Source organism: Amborella trichopoda, chromosome 9 (assembly GCF_054954075.1).
Source record: "Amborella trichopoda isolate Santa Cruz 75 chromosome 9, AtrichopodaSantaCruz75HAP2 v2.0, whole genome shotgun sequence".
Classification (NCBI taxonomy): domain Eukaryota; kingdom Viridiplantae; phylum Streptophyta; class Magnoliopsida; order Amborellales; family Amborellaceae; genus Amborella; species Amborella trichopoda.
In genome coordinates, this window is record NC_142344.1 from 12150904 (window position 1) to 12170109 (window position 19206).

Consider the following 19206-nt stretch of genomic DNA (forward strand, 5'->3'; position numbering starts at 1 on the left):
ATTTCAAAAAATAATGAATGAAGTGTTTAATCCATATTATAAATTTATGATCGTTTATACTGATGATGTCCTAGTATTCTCTAATACTATCGACCAACATTTTAAACATATTCAAACATTTATCCATACAATAAAACATGCAGGCTTAGTAGTATCTGTTAAAAAGATAAATCTTTTCTAAACAAAAGTAAGATTTTTAGGTTATCATATTCATAATGGTACCATCATACCAATTGAAAAATCCATCAATTTGCTGATAAATTTCTTGATATTATTCTAGACAAAACAGAATTATAAAGATTTTTAGGATGTCTAAATTACATAGTAGACTTTTATTAAAATTTAGCCACTGATGCTAGACCTTTATATGAAAGACTCAAAAAGCATCCTCCCAAATGGACGGATGAACATACTCAGGCTGTAAAGAAAATCAAACTCAAAGCTAAAGAATTACCTTGTTTAAATTTAGCTAATCCTAATGGTTTTAAAATCATAGAATGTGATGCTTTTGAATTAGGCTTAGGTGGTATCTTAAAACAACGTCTTCATTCAACAGAACAATTAGTACATTACACCTCGAAAGCTTAGAATTCTACTCAACAAAATTATTCGACTGTTAAAAAAGGAATACTTTCGATTGTTCATTGTGTTACTAAATTCCAAAGTGATATTCTTAATACTCATTTGCTTATTAGAACAGATTGCAAAGCCGCCACTGATATTCTCACTAAGGATGTGTAAAACCTTGTCTCTAAGCAAATCTTTGCTCGATGGCAAGTGATCTTATCATCTTTTGATTTTTCCATTGAACACCTGAAAGGTGCTACTAACCATCTCCCTGATTTTCTTACTCGTGAATTTTTGCAGGGGGCAACACTGATCATTTTGATCCACTAGCTTTATCTTTTCCACTAACTCTGCTTTATGAAAATATGAATACCAATAAGAATAGTAATACTTCTACTTCTGAACAACCGGGAAAAGCCCCTATGGAAACTTCATTGGATATCATTCCAGCAAATATTACCGAATAACCAATAAGAATGGAACCTGATTTGTCACCCAGTAATAGTCTCATTTCTTATTCCCTAAATATTAACTACCCAGCTTATTCAAGCCAACCTCCAGCTTCTCCTCCCGCTCTAATTTTTCAGACATCTACACCTACACTAAAGAAACCAACTTTACCAGGAAAATCTCAATATCTAGAAACCTACTTTGTTGCTGATGCAATCATTGAAACTAAACATGTGTTTGAAAACCCAAATACTATTGCTAAGAACTACTTATGCAATAACCTTTGTCTATCTGTTGGCAACAAAACAAGGGAATGGTATGAAATGATTCTGTTGGAAACTGAATCTATTTCCTTGGTACATAACAATCAGAAGAATTAAAAAATAATAGCTTATTCAAAATTGTAAATACGTAAAGTATTATCTTTTGAAGATTGGTGATCAGACCCTTCCAAAGCAAAACGATTATATTCCCCAGAATTCCCAAATAAATATTATAGACATGCTGATTATGTTGACGCCTGACATAAAATATTGACACTCCCAAACCCATATAATTCTCACACTTGGTTTTGTTCCAAACTGGTTCCGTAATTGGTTTGCGACATAGGGTTCTTTAACCCAAATACTACCTGAACCTCTGCAACTTTTTCAAAATCGTTTTATTGAATACAATGGGAGTGATCCCAATATAGATTACCATTTACATTTTATTGCAATGTATCAGATCCCATGGATTGTGAAATGGAATTTTGTGCTAACCCCAAATATTACTAATAATTTTAAATATATGCCATGTTTAGGCAAACAAATTGCCATCAAATGGTGGGACGTCTTTGTCTACCAAAATATTGAACCAGATAATATACAGTTGAAACAAATCCCTTTAGCCTATGGCTCACATTCATATTCCAACCCAAATAGTCTGGCAGAATATATTACCATGATGAAAAAGAAAAATCCTAAAGCCACTAAGGAAGAATTAGAAAAACAATTAATGAAAATGTTTGAAAAAGAGGCAAAACTGGCCAAATTCATGATACATCTGGCACAGCCAACACTCCTGAAATAGAAGTACCACTTGATACACCATATCAATCAAGACACGGAATGTCCCAAAAACATACTATGTATTAACCTACCCAATCTTAAATGTACATACTGAAGATTCTCTCTTATCTCTTTCAATAGTACAACTCAAAAGCAGATGTGACTAAAAGCAAAAGCAGATGTGACTAAAAGCAGATGTGACCAAAAGCAAAAGCAGATGTGACCCAAAGGAAAAGCAGATGTGGCTAAAAGCATATGTGATCAAAAGCAGATGTGACTTAAAGCAAAAACAGATGTGACCCAAAGGAAAAACAAAGATGTGATATGACCCAAAGATAAGCTGATGTGACAAATGCCATCTACAGCAAGATACTCTAGCCACTGACAAAGCCACCTGTCTCCACGATTACCCAAAAGATGCTCCAACCATCCCATCAATCTGTCTTTCACAACCAAAAGAAGATTCCCGAGGATATGGCCGACCACGTGGCACCCATCCACACTTCTTACTCCTCTATAAATAGAGGGAACCTCCTCAGTCCAATACATTGGGAAAAAACCAGAGAGCAGCCTCTCTTCTCATCTCTTCTCTCCTCTATCTTCTTTCTTTCTCATGAGAAACTATCTATGTGTGATTGTAACGTCAAAGCCTTACCAGACTATTTCCCAGACGAGTAGAAACTATTTTACAGTTACTGTATCTGCACTCTGTAAGTTGTATAAGTCTTTTTTTCCTTGTTGTAAGTTTTGAGTCACTTGAAAAGATTGTATAACAATTAGTTAAGTTTGTAGCGTCTGTAATTATTGTCAGTTAGTTAAGTTTGTAGAGTTTGTAATTATTGTTAGTATAACAGTTAGTTAAGTTTGTAGAGCTTGTAATTGAAACTGTTGCTCTTTATCATAAGTTTGTAATAAACAGTTGTTATTATTGTTACTATGATAGTACATACAGTATTGAGCATAAAGCGTTATCAAACTACTTATTATACTTGGATTACTATTGATATTACTCATGTTTCGCTTTTACTCAGGTTTATATCTTGGTTATTTACATATCAGACTATTTTAAAAAGGTAGATCTTGCCGGCGTAATTGGTATCAGAGTCACACCACATCTTCTTCTTTAAATAGAGTCTAAAAGAGTAATACTACTAGGACTAATACTTTAGGAGAGAGAAACCTAATTAAATCCCTCCATTAGAGAAAATTGGTCCTAGAGTTGAGGTCAGAAAGCATCTAGTCAAGAGACCGTTAAGGCCAGGAGAGCCGCTGAGGTCAAAAAGATGTAAGAGATGGTTAAAAGTGCACTCATCCACAACCTAATAATGGAGAATTTTATTAAGAATATGTCAAATAAAGCATTACCCCAAACTAGTAATACTATAAGGATCAAAACTAAAGAAGAAATAGTCATTGATAATATTGAAAACCAGATACAAACTTGGAACTTACCTAAAGTCCCAATAGGTGATATTTATAAAAAAAGATCGTTCGATTTCAAAATAGGTTATGCTATAAAAACTGTAGAACAAACCTTATATGTAACAAGTACCCAAGGTTTTGATATGATCCCAGGATCCCAAAATATAGCCATAGTATATAAAATATATTATAAGGTTATGACCACATTATGTCCCAATGTTTTACAACATGATACAAGAGGAAAAACAGTATTTTTCCAAACTAATATCGAGAAATCTAATACTATCATACCAAAAACTATAGAATGGTCATAAATTACTCTACCTGAATCTTGGTCAATCTATAATGAAAACCATCAGTACCAGGCCCCAATAGTAAATATTATTCCTAATAGAATTATAAAAAATCCTAATGGTAAAATAGAAATTCAATTTACTAACCACAGAGGACACAGTAGTAAAGATGATTATGAAATAAAACCATCTAATGAACCTATAATAGAATTACCAAGAAGTTCTACCTCATCGATACTTCCTAAATTAGAAAGCTTATATGGAACAAGAGAAAATATTGTCATCCCACAATATAAGTCAGTACAAAAATCTGAACCAGATTTAACTGACTCAGAAATGGATTTTCAAGTCTTAACCCTTCACGAAGAAAAAAGGCTTAACAAACAATTTATTAAACATGATTATTTGTCTGAAGAAAATAAGGCAATTAGAATTTGGTATAAACAAAATTTTCAACCTAGATTAGTAGAATTATTTCATATAAAATATAACAAAGCACGAAAACCAGAATATTATAGTAAAAGATTTTTTGTATGGTTAAGAAAAGAAAATTCATATTCCTAATTTTGAAGTAAATACATTACAAAGTCAATATAATTCCTATGATACAATAGATGGAAATACAATAACGAGTATCCATCCTCCTGAAAAAAGTATTATTATAAAAGGATCAAATCCAGACTTAAAATTAGAAACAAAAGCTACACCATATAAGATGACTACATGGGAAATAGTACAACATAAATCTGAACTAATTCCACATGTAATAGAACAAAATAATTACACCAATCTATATATGCAATCTTTAGGAAAGCAGGCATCCAGAATTGAAAATATGTTAAGACTTGTACCTATACAAGAAACTCAAAAACATGTCTTATTCAAACCACCTCCATGACTTGATAAAGAAAGATTTAACCTTGGCGAAAATAATAAAACCTTAATGGATCAGTTAATATCAAAATTATCTCATTTCGATATTCAGGTGGGGAGTACCGCCTTACTTAAAGCTAGATCTGAAGATTTGTTATCCAATTTACGATGTCCATCCCTATCCCATTATAAATGGTACAAAGATGTTTTCTTTTCTAAACTACTAAGTAGAGAAGATAGCCAACAGGATCATTGGAAAGAAAAATTTGTTGTTGGATTACCCTATTTATTTGCTGAGAAAGTAAAAACTAGAGTAAAAAATAAAAAAAGAGGAATCATACCATATTCTGTCTATACATTAGGAGAATTATCTGCAGAGATATGTGCAGAAGGATTAGCATTATGTACTGATATGAAATTAAAAAAGTAATTAGATAAACAGAAAATGACTGGTAAAAAAGAACTATGAGACTTTTGTGAACAATTCGGATATCATATAGAAAAATCTAAAGATAAATTTCATAAAAGAAAAGACATAAGTCAGAAATGAAGGACAAAAAATCTTATAAAAAATATAAAGAAGAGAAATTTATGAAAAGATTCTTTCCAAAAAATAAATATCATAAAGGTAGAAAAAAATTACCTGTATGTTATAAATGTGGAAAAGTTTATATATATATATATATATATATATATATATATATATATATATATATATATATATATATATATATATATATATATATATATATATATATAGCTAGTACGTATATTGTAAAAATATAGGTTTGACAATAAATATATTTTAAAAATATAATTTAATCCTAATTTTTAAAGAATATATAATCTTTAACATGGAGATCATGAATATGAAAAAACAATATTGAAAATATTGAACATTAAGAATAATTATATTAAAAAATTATTTGAACTGTTAGTTATACTTATTTTTAGATAGACCAAATATTTGCATCTATCTTTAAAATAGATGCTTTATACCTCTAGACCGTATATTGTAGAAATGAGATCTAGCCCGCATGAAACAATTTCGCTATACATACATCCATCTTGTAACGTTCGAAACCACGTGGTTATAGAAAAGTGGGTTTACACGTGATTAGTTTCCTAAAGATCCTTTTTTATAGGAAAGAAAAATCCCATTAAACTAGAAATGGGAAAAGATGAGTCACGTGGTGTCTTGGATTTCTTCTTTATGAAAGTGTCTTATCTCTTAGATTTCTTCTTTATAAAAGTATGTCCTATAGGGATATAAAATTAAGATGCAATAAAATCGGAACAGATGGTCAATTTTATGTAGCTCCTTTTAATTTTGTGCATTATTTTTCTTTGCTTCATTTTTTTTCTGGAAACTTTCGTTTTTTATCCTCTAAAATTGGCATATGGGGGTTTAACATCCTTGCTCAGCACAAGATTTATGGAATATTGTAAATCTTTGAAAATGGCTGGAGGAAATTTAACCAAATTTGAAATCTCAAAATTTGACGGTTTGAATTTCTCAACCTAAAAAGTAAAATGCAGACAAATAAACCTGCAAAGATATATGATGAATAATTTGATGAGAATAGGGAATTTGTCAAGACAATATTCTTTGGGCGCTTGATGAGTCTATTTTATTCAATATCTCTTTAAAAACTGCCGCAAAAGATTTATAGGATAGGCTGAAAAATGCTTATGAAGGTAAATCTCTTCCTCATAAAAGTTTTCTTTATCGACAACTTTACATTCTCATGAATGGTGAATCTTTGCTAGAGCACTGAAATGAGTTTAATGCCTTGATTAGCAAGTTAGTGTCACTAGATGTAAAAATTGATACAGAAGATAAAGCACCTATATTACTTTGTTTTATGTCAAAGTGATGGGATAGATTGATCATGAATCTTAGTAGTGCGAAGTCTCTTGAATTTGATTTAGTTGTTTTAGCACTTATGGCATATGAGTCTAAACGAGGGTCTCGTCAAGATTCCTCCGAAATATGAAAAGTTACATAAGATCCAGATCTAGATCCATATCAAATTGGATTAAAAAAAATTATTTTATATATATATATATAATAATAATATAAACAAAAAATACTATATAACATATATGTATGGTTCATGTGACATATATAAACTTTTTCCTATATGTATATATATAAAATAATATATAATATATAATAACTGGGTCGGATCCAAATCAGATTCACCTGTACTGAGAGCCGATTCAAATTACTGTTTAGATAAGTATCCGACCCGTCATGTCCAAATTTTAGATCCATACCCAAACCCAGATAGGATCCAAAATTCGGGTAAATTCTCAACCCTAACAATAACCGTTACTTGTTCTCAAAAAACAGCAACAGGTCCTTTGCGGTGGATGAAGTTTACAGCGTAGGCGATACTTCCTAATGTTTTTACACCACATTCTTTTTTCTTTTTACTTTGTCATTTTTTTTAGCACTATGCGATATAGTTTTGCTAGACATCATTCCTTCGTTTTGACCTTTTAAATTGGGAAAGTTTTTTGTGCGAGGACTTGCATTTCCTAAGTTTCCCAGCTTCAGCCTAACAGCTGGTCATGACTAATGAAATGTCGGATCATCGTAATGTTTGTAGAACAGGAATTTTTGGGAGGTACTCAAACCCAAGTGCAAGAACCTTATTATGTCACTTTCCTTATATTTGTAAGCCATCAATTAATTATTGGGTGCTGTTAGCATACAGATGCATCGTAGCTGTAGAGGTAAGGTACACCTTCAAATTTTATCATGGTATACAATTTTGATGTAAAATGATATTGGGATTATCTCAAAATCTATTTTTATATCTAATTATAAAATTTTAAATTTAAAAAATGATTAAAATCAAGTAGATCTATAGACATATAAAAATCTTAAAAATGGATGGTGTAGATAATATATTGTAAATTGCATTATTTCTGAGACAAAATCTTTTTGTTTTTCATGGTCATACATCTCGAGATATCAATCAGAGGTTTTTTAACATTAAAACTACCTTTTTCGATGGATTTTTGAGATGCATCTTTTAGTTCTACACATAAGGTTGCAACCTTATACAAACTTTTCATTTTTTAAAAACCGAAATAGTTGAAATATTATGGTTTCCAAAAATTGAGAAATAATATAATTCGGTTATTTAAAAACCGAAAATTAGCTAAATTCAGTTTTTCAAAAATCGAATTTGTGTTTCTGCAAAGCCTGGGAGAGTGTTTTCACAAATTAGCTAAATTAAAGAACCGGATTTGGTTTCCACATAGTACTTTCCCTCACCTAAACCTATATATGGACGTGCAGCAGACCCTGGTAGAGCGTTTCTTTTCCCAAAGCAAAAATGCACGCCATAGCTTTTGCTCCTGCCCTGCAAGCACTGCCTCAAAACACCACCTGCTCCTACCTCAACTCTCTCTCTACAAAAGGCAGCTCTGCTTTTTCACTCTCCTTCCTTTTCTTCTCTCTCTTCCACCAAATGCAGCTCTGTTGTTTCTCTCTCCTCACTTTCTTTTCCTCGCTCTTTCACCTCCACCAAATGCAGCTCTGTTGTTTCTTCCTCCCCACTTTCTTCTTCTCGCTCTTCCCCAACCCATATTTTTTTCTTCTTCATCCTCTTTGCCTTCTGTCAAGGTGAGCACACTTGCAATAATAATGTTTAGGACGATTGGGTTTTTGAAAGACAAAACACAAATTCAGTTTTTGAAAAGTCGAATTGAGGCAATTTTTGGTTTTTAAATAACCCAATAAGCTTATTTCTCAAATTTGGAAATTCAATTGTTTAAAACATTTCGGTTTTTAAAAAACCAAAAACAAAGTAATTCAATTTTTTTTATATAAAAAAAGTGCAATAAAGTTGAAAAAACAGATATAGGGTAATAACAAAAAGTTGAAGATAATCTTATAATAATAGTAAATATAAGGGATATATAGGTTATGAGTTACTATCCCTGTATATTAAACAAAACGAGGTCCACTTTTATTATTTTAACATGTGCCCTTTTTACTTCCTCTTTTTCCTTTTTATTTTTTAATAATTCCTACTTTGTCTTTATCCTTAATTAATTAATACCATTACTATTCAATTAAAAAGATACTTAAGTGTATCAATGAGAGTTATCATCGTTGTTAGAAAAACCGGGTGATCTACGCCCAGTTAGATCGCTTGCCGCTTTTAGTTTTGGGCTGTTTTGGTGATTGGTAGGTAGTTTAAAAGTAAAAATTCAAAAAAATATGTATAAAATCTCAAAAATAAGGAATTTGATTTTTAATATTTTTTTTAATATGTTTTACATTATGATAAATATTAAAAATTATTTTGATCATTAATACTCACTTTCAAAATTTATTTTCATTAATTTTCATCTTCATTTAAATGCGTTTTGTTTTAATAATTATTTATATGTCTTTCATATTTTAGTAGATTTTTTTTGCATCTTTTTTATTTTTTTCAACAATTTTTTGACTGCCTGAGACTTACGCAGTTAGAACGGTTGAATCGGCCAGTTTAACTGCTTCCGGCCCTATATCCGATTCGATTTTCCGAACAACGATTATCATTTTTCATGTAAGCCTTTATTATAACTAGTAATATGCACGTGCGTTGCATGTGATATTTAATATTAATCACTGAAATATATATATCATTCAAAAATTTCAATAAAACATGGTATTAGAGAGAGAATTTAATGTATTTATCTTCACAATTGAATATTTTATTAATCAATAATAAATGTGATAGTAAATATTACTTTTAGGATATTACTAATTAACACAGATCCATTTGACGTATACTTAAAATAATGAAGATAATTTAAATAAATAATTTAAGTTATATAAATAAAACTAATAAATATATTTATGCATGGTCTTACTAATGCTAATATCTAATATATTAATTTAAGATATTAGATCCTATTAATATCTATATCTAATATATTTGTCCCTTAGGGCATACTCAAGAAGCATCAACTTTATTATAAAGAAAAGAGTGATAATAATTTATATATATTGATCAAGAATAAGAGAGGGGAGAGAAATTTTAGGAAAAGAAACTGCGAGAGATAAGGAAAAAGAGAGTGAGGGAGAGATTTAAGGGGTGAGAGGTGAGATTAACAAATATTTCTTTCATTAACTCATCTGTTTTTTTGGTAGATCAATGGGGAATACATGTCCCTACCCGTTTTTAGAAATAATTAGCGGTTTTCAAATGCATTAGTCGGAATGGAAATATAGACAGGTAGCTGATGCTCAAGTGGTTCACTTTAACCCACATGTTTCCTATTAAAAATAGGCATGAGAAATAGTAACTTGCGTGAGAGGGATAAATTATTATTAATAAAAATATATACATTTTTTATTGGGTTGGGGACTTTTTGTTACACATGAAAAATAATGACTTGAATGTGCGAGAGATAAATTATGCTTAATTAAAAATGCATGCTTATTAATTAGGGATGACCTTTTTCAATAAGTCATGTCTTTTCTATTACAATAACTTAAGAAGTATAAAATTTATTTTTAAAAAAAAAACATGAACGAAAGAACTAATTTAGATATACTATTTGTTATAAAAAAACTAAATGCGATCAAAAGTTTTTCAATATTATTTTAAATAGAAGAATCAAGATGGACATAGTGCAAATGAAAAATAGTAAGAAAAAGTTAGAGGAGATGAGATCACAATATATCAGTTTTGAATAATTTTTAATAATTAAATTTTTATAATTTAAAAATAAAAGATATTCAAGTATCTCAAAAAACAAAGAATCAACTTTTGTATATGCTGAATCACATTTTAAAAATATAGTATTGTCATTAAAAAACTAATGGAATGTTAAAATAGTCATAAAAACTATTAAATATAAAAATTATTGTTAAAAATATGCAAAAGCCAAAATTGAGATAGAAACAAAATTATTATTTTATTTTGTTTCTATTATTAATATGAATAATTTATCTTTAAAAATAATAATAATAATAAATAGACTAAATTATAAATTTATTATTTTATTTTGATTAAAATAAAATAATATTAAAAATATTAAATTATTATTATTATTATTATTATCATTATCATTATCATTATTATTATTATGTTATATGGTAAGACCCATTTATCTTGAATACTACTTTTTTTCTTATTCTTATGTTAAATGATAAATTGACTTTCTTTCTACCTCAATTTTTCCCTTTAGTTTCATAATAAAGAGTTCAAAAGAGGCAACAATACACCTAGAAAATAGCAAGAGAACGCTATTACGGTCATCAAAAAAATATTGAAATATTAAAATATTCATGAAAAACTAAAATATAACAAAATGTAGTTAAAATCATAAAGTGTAAAATTGAGATAGAAAGAAAATTGATATGATCTAACATAAGAATCGAGAAGGAAAAAAAAATCATTTTTTTGCATTAGCATTTAAGATCCATGGGCTTTACCTTATATGATAAAAATAACTCATAAAATAAAAATAAACATACTGTTTCATAATAGAGGCATAATACGACTGCAAAATAGAAAGAGAAAGCTAGAAGATACAATAACATAAATAAATAACTTATAGGCCATCAAAATAATTAAAATAATAATAATAATATTTATTATTACTATTTTATTACTATGTTCAAGAATCTAAATATTTATGTTTTTTCAATTTAATTGAGTTTCATGACCTGTGAGAGAGAGATCAAACCACTTATTTTCTATTTGTAAAAAAAATCATAGTACAATTTGAAAAATATACTACTATTTATTACTATGTTCACGTTTATAATAAAAAAAATTAAAACTATTCAAGAATTTAAATCTTTAGTTTTTTTTCAATCTAATTGAGTTTCACGACATGGGAGAGAGAGAACAAACCACTTATTTTCTATATGTACAAAATCATTTTACAATTTGAAAAATATATCACATAGAGATAGAGACAGACATCATACATTTTACTCTCTTAGAAAAATATTTTCGAGTTAAAAATTCTTTTTAAGAGATCATGATAGGCTTTTGGGATAGGGATGAGAGTTTTATGACGAGAGAGGATGGAAGAGGTTTTTCCTAAAACGATATTTCGGGAGGGAGAGATTGAGAGAGATTTAAAGGACAAAGAAATAAATGAAATAGGGGAAATACTATAGGAGGGATTTAAGATGGGAATTATCACATAGAGGCATTAATTACCATTAATGGCAAGTAGTGCAAGTTAGAAAAAATAAAAAAAAGTAGCAAGTAAGGGAGAAAGAAATAATGTGTTTCTTTATTACACGTTATTGAGAGTTAATTCAGGATAGAAAAATTAAAGAGAGAGAAAAAATAAAGAGAGAGAGAAACAGTTGAGAGAGACCTTTGAGAAGGAGAGATTTTAGGAAAATAAATGGGAGAGATTTTATGAAAGAGGGAGAGAGAAATAAAAACAGTAGATGATATAAATAAGGGAGAGATAAGAGATTTTAGGAAAATAAATGAGAGAGATTTTTAGAAAAAATGGAGATAGATAGAAGAAGAAAACCATAGATGATATAAATAAGAGAGACATAAAAAAGAATTTTAAAAAGATGTAAGAGATTTTTTAAATAAAGGTGTAAGAGGAAGAGAGAGAGAGAAAATCATGGGGGGTAGGGGAGATTTGACGGTAGGTGATTTATTAGGAAGACGAAAGATAATATTTAAAAAAAGGTGCAGTTGGCCTACAGATGCATCCGTAGCAATAGAGGTAAGGTGCGCCTTCAAATTTTATCATGGTATATAATTTTGATGTAAAATGTTCTTATGATTATCTCAAAATCTATTTTTATATCTAATTATAAAATTTTAAATTTAAAAAATGGTTAAAATCAAATAGATCTATAAACATATAAAAATCTTGAAAATGGATGGTGTAGATAATATGTTGTAAAATGCACTATTTTTGAGACTAAAAATCTTTTTATTTTTCATGGTCATACATCCCGATGTCGAGATACAATCAAAAGGTTTTTCAACATTAAAACGACCTTTTTCGGTGGATTTTTGAGATGTAGATCTACGTTATAAGGTTGCAACCTTATATAATCGTTTTCCTTTGTGGTTGCAACCTTATATTATCGTTTTCCTTTATGGCGTGTTTGACCTTTATGGCGTGTTTGATAACAAGAGAAAGGAAGAAGGAACTTCACCTACTAGTGTTAAAAAGGAACTTCAAATGAGAACTCGACACTACTGTTCATTTTCCTATTATCTCATGTAAAAAACGTTTCGACCCAAAAGGTCGGAACTTGAAATAAGAAGTTAGGTTTTGGACTTCACCCCCGAAATAAGAACTTAAGCTTCGCTTCAGCCCCCGATAACCTTAGCCCTCTTCGTTCCCATCTTCGCCGCTGAGCACGCTCATTACCTTCTTGCCATCTTTGCCGCTGAGTGCCCTCTCTTCGCAGCACGACCTCTCTTCGCCGCTGAGCACCCTAAAGCAGCGTTCTCTCTCTCCCTGAACTCAGAACTCTCTTAGTGGTTGGTACAGGAATGAGCACCCAACACTCTTCTCTTCTCAGCTCACTCGTGCTCGGTCAAAAGCTTCCCGCCGCAACAACATCTAGCCCCCATCTCTTTTCTTCACTTCCATTTCAGGTAGGCTTCTCCTTCTTTTTTTTATCTGGCGATTTGGTGGTTTTTTTTTTTTTGTTTAGGTATTGTTCTTCTTTGAATTTGTATCCATAGAGCTGTAACCGGCAGCTTCAATTGACTGTTGTACAGTAAAACCCTAACCCTAAATCAGCGTTCTCTCTCTCCCTAAACTCAATACTCTCCGTTGTGAGTTTCAAATCAGTCCCAAATCCCAATCTCTCTCTCTCTCTCTCTCTCTCTCTCACCCACCATCAAACCCCCAAATCAGGTACTTGTTTGTTCTCTCTCTCTCTCTCTCTCACCCACCATCAAACCCGCAAATCAGGTACTTGTTTGTTCTCTCTCTCTCTCTCTCTCTCTCTCTCTCTCTCTCTCTCTCTCTACACACACGGTATTTGTTTGTTCCTGAATTTTTATTTTTGTTTCATGTTTTGATGTGTTTTGTTGTTACTTGTTTTTTTTTTCATTTTACTTCTGTTTTTCTTTTCTAGGTGTTGTTTTTTAGCCAAATGTGAATTTGGGTTTAGTGTATATTAGTTAATTTGCAACAATCAGGTGTCCCCTAGTTTGCATGATGCTCTGTCGTGATGTTTTTTTTCCTCTGTTGGAAATAAATTATAATTTTGATCAAAGTCACAAACTAGATCATATGGAATGCTGGATTTATGATTTTTTGTTTTTGCTTGTCTCAAATTTTGTATTTTTTTTTCTTTTGATTTATGTATCTTCTACATGCTGCTATGGTGCTTTTGGTTGTTTCTGATTTTTTCTTTTAATGCATTGTGTCGTCCGTTTTTTTTGTAAAAATTGAATTGGGTTTACGAGTTAATTTTTATGGTTTTTATGTGTGCTTCTTTTATTGTGTAACAATTTGGTTTGGATGGAAATTAAGATTTATTTTATTTTGTCCATTTTATGGGGTGATTCTGTATACTATATATCGGTTGTTGTGTGGAAAGGTTCCCACTTTCTAGCTTTGTGTATGTGTTTTTGTTGATAGCTGAAATCTGTGAATGTATTATTGGATCATGTACTAAAAGTTTGAAATTTGTTTTATTCAATGAAGTCTCTGCTAATGGTGATTGTAATAAGTATATACTACCTTGTTTTGTATCTAAAGTACATTTTTGTGGGGTTTTTGAAGTTTTGGTTGAATTCTGGCTTTTTTGTGTGTGGGTTTTTTACCATTTTCAGACCGTTGTTTTATCACATTCGGAGTTTATGTCGACTTTAGTGTGTAGATCCTGACCATTTGAATGATATTAGGGCTTATTTGGTTGTTTAATGAAGTTAGGGATTCTGTTGGGTTTTTGGGGGCATTTTCACTTGAGAGTAGTTTTTCAACTCTTTTTATCATACAATTCTAAATTGGTAAAGTTTTCATACAACCCATATAAGCCACATTTGTTTTTATAAACAAAGCAAAAATCAGTATCATGTTAAAGTATTATTTTAACTAAAAAAAGAAAAATTTATATGGCGGGTGTTAAAAATAGCAAATAATACTTATTGGTCTGTAATAGTCCACAAAGAATCAATTAAAAACATTTGATTCAAATTTACATGTAAATTTTGATTTTTCAGTAGATAATTTCTCATCTTAGGAGTTGAGGGATCTTAGGCTTTATAATTCTATGGTGAACTCTCCTCTTCTACTCATGTTTCTTTAATAAGAAAAATTTTCATGTATTTTTCCCTCAAGCAGCAGCCTTTTTTATTCTATTGAATAGTGTCTTTTTCCTTGTGCATATCACTAATTGTACATGCAACTATAGGTATTTTTGTTTGATTTGGTTTAAAGAAATTTCGTCATCCCCAAAATTTCATGAATGTGAGTCCAACACTGAAAGTGTGAAATCAATGATAAGTTTTCGCGACTGCTTCATAATACAATATTTAATGTCAATCTCTATCCTTAAGTGGTTTTAATTGTTACTATTGAGTTGAGGTTGAATGTGGTTAACTTGTAATCGACTTCGTTGAACATTTAATTGGTTTTTTTATTTGCTTCCTGCCCTTCATTAGATTTTCATTTTCCTTTGATGTTGATACTATGAGTTTGTTAAGGTTTTGGTCCAATTTTCATATCTCTGCTAGTAAAGACTCTAGAGAATTGGTTAAAAATCGCCTAAGTTGACTCTGAACTTGACAAAGTCGATTTGGATTGGGTGGTCTTGGCCAAGTATGGATCTTTTATGTCAATTTTTTTAGGCACATGGAATCTTATAAAACCTTATAGGATCATATACCAAGTTGACTCAACTTGATAGCAAGCGTTGACTCATGTAAACAAGAAATGCATGAATTATTGACATTTTCATTTTCTTCACTCAATGGTTTCATTTATTCCAAGTATTTCATTGAAATTGCTTTGCTATTTTTTTTTTTTAAATTGCTTTGTTATACAGCTATGAGGTAGGTTCATGGTATATGATATATTTTTTCTATGATACACAGCTATGATGTGGGTTCATGATATCTGATATATTTTTTCTATGATACACAGCTATGATGTGGGTTCATGATATCTGATATATTTTTTCTATGATACACAACTATGATGTGGGTTTGTTTAGATCTTTTTATGCAAAGAAGAAAGGCATGAATTAGCAACTTTTTCATTTTCTTCACTCAATGGTTTCATTTGTTCTAACTTCTAAGTATTTATTGAAATTGCTTTGCTATTTTTTAAAATTGCTTTGATATACAGCTATGATGTGGCTTCATGAAATCTGATTTTTTTTTTTTTGAAATTGCTTTGCAATGGATGTGTGGTGTTCAATAGGATGGACCCATACACATCATCCAGCACGGGCAAATGAGAATATGGGAGAGAAGAGATCCATCCAAGGACACAATTAGAAGATGATTACTTTATTGAAATAATGGAGAAGGAGACTAGGGCTACGGGGCAGGGGGGTTTAGAAAAATGGAAACGTATGGTGGACGCCATGACAAATAAATATGGGTCAAGAAACAGTGAAAGTAGGCTGAAACGCAAACATAAGTTCTTTAGGATCATGTACTTTGATATAAAAAAACTTGTGAATGTATCCGGTTTCGGATTGGATAATAGTAGGAGGATAGCAACCGCCGATGTTGCTGTTTGGAATGACTTCCTAGCGGTATGTAATTATTCTTTTGCATTGACTTTTAAAATGTTGACTATGTTTCAATATGAATATTGCTAAAAATAAATTATGGTCTTCTATATGCAGGAGAATGAATGGGCAAACAAATACCAAAACAAGACTTTGCCCGAGTATTCGGTGCTAAGTAAAATCTACGGGGGTGGAACGGCAGATGGGACCTACAAATCTATTGGGGGTGGCATTAGAATTGAGCCAAAAAGGCCCAACATTGCATTATCTTGTGACCCCCCATTAGAAGTCCAGGATGGACGAGCTAGTATCATCTGGATAAAAAAGACGACGGTCCCATACTTCGCTAGGAGCACATCGCCTATCAAAGCAACCAGCCCTCATTGAGTCCATGTCTGTAGCTATGATAGAGATGGCCCATGGCATTAAGACGCTGGCATGTGACAAGCCTCCAGTAGAGTCCAAGGCTAGGAGAGATGCCTGTAAAATTGTTGAAGGCATGTGGAAAGTAGGCGAAGTTGGTGATGATATCCTTTTAATGGATGCAAGGATCTTCTACGATTCTACAAAAGCGGAGATGTTACTAAACTTGGAGGATCCATGGATACAAAAGGCTTACTTAAATGACGAGATGAAACGCCTCCAATAGAGTTCTAATTGAATATGTTTAATTTTAACATCATAGACTGTTACTTTCATTTGTAGGTGGATAACTTATATCATTTTAATGTCAAATATTGCTTCATAGTTTGCTTTACAGATGATGACTTCTTTCATTTGTGTGATGGTTTTACTTTATGGATGATGAAAGAGATGGCTTCTTTCATTTGTATGTGGATGACTTATTTGATTTTAATGTCAAAGATTGTTTCATAGTTTGCTTTATAGATGATGGCTTCTTTCATTTGTATGTGGATGGCTTCTTTCATTTTAATGTCAATATTGCTTCATGGCTTGCTTTATTGTTGTGGACGGCTTCTTTCATTTGTTGTTATGGATCCCCAACGACATCGATTGGCGGTAATATTATGTGTTGTACATGCAATGTGTTGCATTGCATATATCATTACCAAAACGAGGAGGCGTGTTCATACTTCAATTTTTACTAGGTCCAATTATATCCGATACTTGCTGTCAGGGTACCCTCGTAAGTGCTTCGACAAGTTAAGCATGGAGAAAAGTGCTTTTATCAGTTTATGTAATTTGTTAAAGGAGAAGACAAACATTACAGATACAAGATATTTGGCAATTGATGAACAAGTAGTCATATTTTTAAGCACTGTCATACACGATCAACGAAATAGGGTGGTCCAGGAACGGTTCCAACATTCAGGGCAAACGATAAGTTACTTCTTTAATGGAGAGTTTTAAAAGCGATCTTAGAATTGGAACTTTTGTTCCTGCAACTTCCAAGCAATGAAACACTTGCCCACATTGCTGGTGATACATTACACTTTTACCCATATTTCAAAGTATGCGAGTATCAAGTATTTACATTTTCATTTTCACATCCACATCTTACTAATATATAAATAATGGTGATTTGTTTGTCTTAATAGGATTGTGTCAGAGCTATTGATGGGACTCTTATCCCTGCTCCAGTTCGTAGTCGATTGCATAATCGTTTCCAAAACAAAAAAGGTTTTCTAAGCCAGAATGTTATGGTTGCGGTTGGTTTCGAAATGCGCTTCCATTATGTACTCGCAGGTTGGGAAGGATTCGCATCATATTCTAAAGTCCTATATGATGTAATTAGTAATGGACGAAGTAGGCTTGTAGTGCCTGAGGGTAACTCGATTATATTATTTTTTGTTGCTTCGGTTTGTACAATATTTGATAGTGTAATATATGGCTTTATAATATACTCATTGCACAAATATGGAATAGAAAAATATTACTTTGTAAATGGTGGCTATCCTACTATGCATGGTTTTATAGGACCATATTGAAGAGTCCGTTACCATCTAAATAAATTTACTTCAGGCCCACGAGCTCCTCAAAATCACAAAGAGTTATTCAATAAACGGCATTCGATTCTTAGAATTGTGGTGGATAGGACATTTGAGCTTTAGAAAGCCAGATTTTTAGTACTCAGGAGTCAAATACAGTTATCCTATACGAACATAGGTTGATGTAGTTGTTGCCTGTGCAATATTGCACAACTACATCATGATGACACAAGGAGCCGATAGCAAAAGAGAGTTGCATTTTCGAAGGAGGGTTGAGAGTGAACTGATAATTGACGGAAATTATGGTTTCTAGCAATTGACTCAGGGGCAAGCTGATCGCGAAGATGGTGTTAGTCTGCGAGATGCCATAGCGATGCAGTTGTGGGGGTCCTACCTAAGTCGCTAGAAGTTATCTAACCCATTTTTTATGTTGAAATAGCAAATATATCTTTTTCTTGCGAACTATATTTGTGTTAAACTGACCTTTTATTGATTTTCAATTATGTATGTTCAAACTATGACAGGTTATTGTTGAACTGTTGTATTCATTCAATTGCATTTTCAATTATGTATGTTTAAACTATTAAGGGACAAACAACAATGTTGGTTTATTGTTGAATGACTTATATTTTTAGGTTGAGATATAGATGCAGCAGTGGTGAATGTAAGTAGTGCTCAAGTTATTATAGGTGATTGTTGAATGGACTGATTTCTAACTACTTGTATTGTGCATGTGTATTTGAATGAGTTGATTTCTTAATGCTTGCATTTCAATTATGTATATTTAAACTATTACATGTTATTGTTGAATGATGTATATTTTTGAATTGTGAATGGCGTATATGATGTGGGTTGAGATATAGATGCATCAGTGGTAAATATATGTAGTGCTC

At 31.3% G+C, this 19206-nt stretch overlaps 1 long non-coding RNA gene across 1 annotated transcript; it reads left to right on the plus strand.

The window, feature by feature from the left end:
• The first annotated feature begins 12993 nt into the window (after window positions 1-12993).
• Window positions 12994-17249, plus strand: LOC18424326 (uncharacterized). The gene is made up of 3 exons (XR_016040599.1): window positions 12994-13266; window positions 16049-16388; window positions 16482-17249. It is a non-coding gene; the product is annotated as an uncharacterized LOC18424326 (long non-coding RNA).
• The last annotated feature ends 1957 nt before the right edge of the window (window positions 17250-19206 follow it).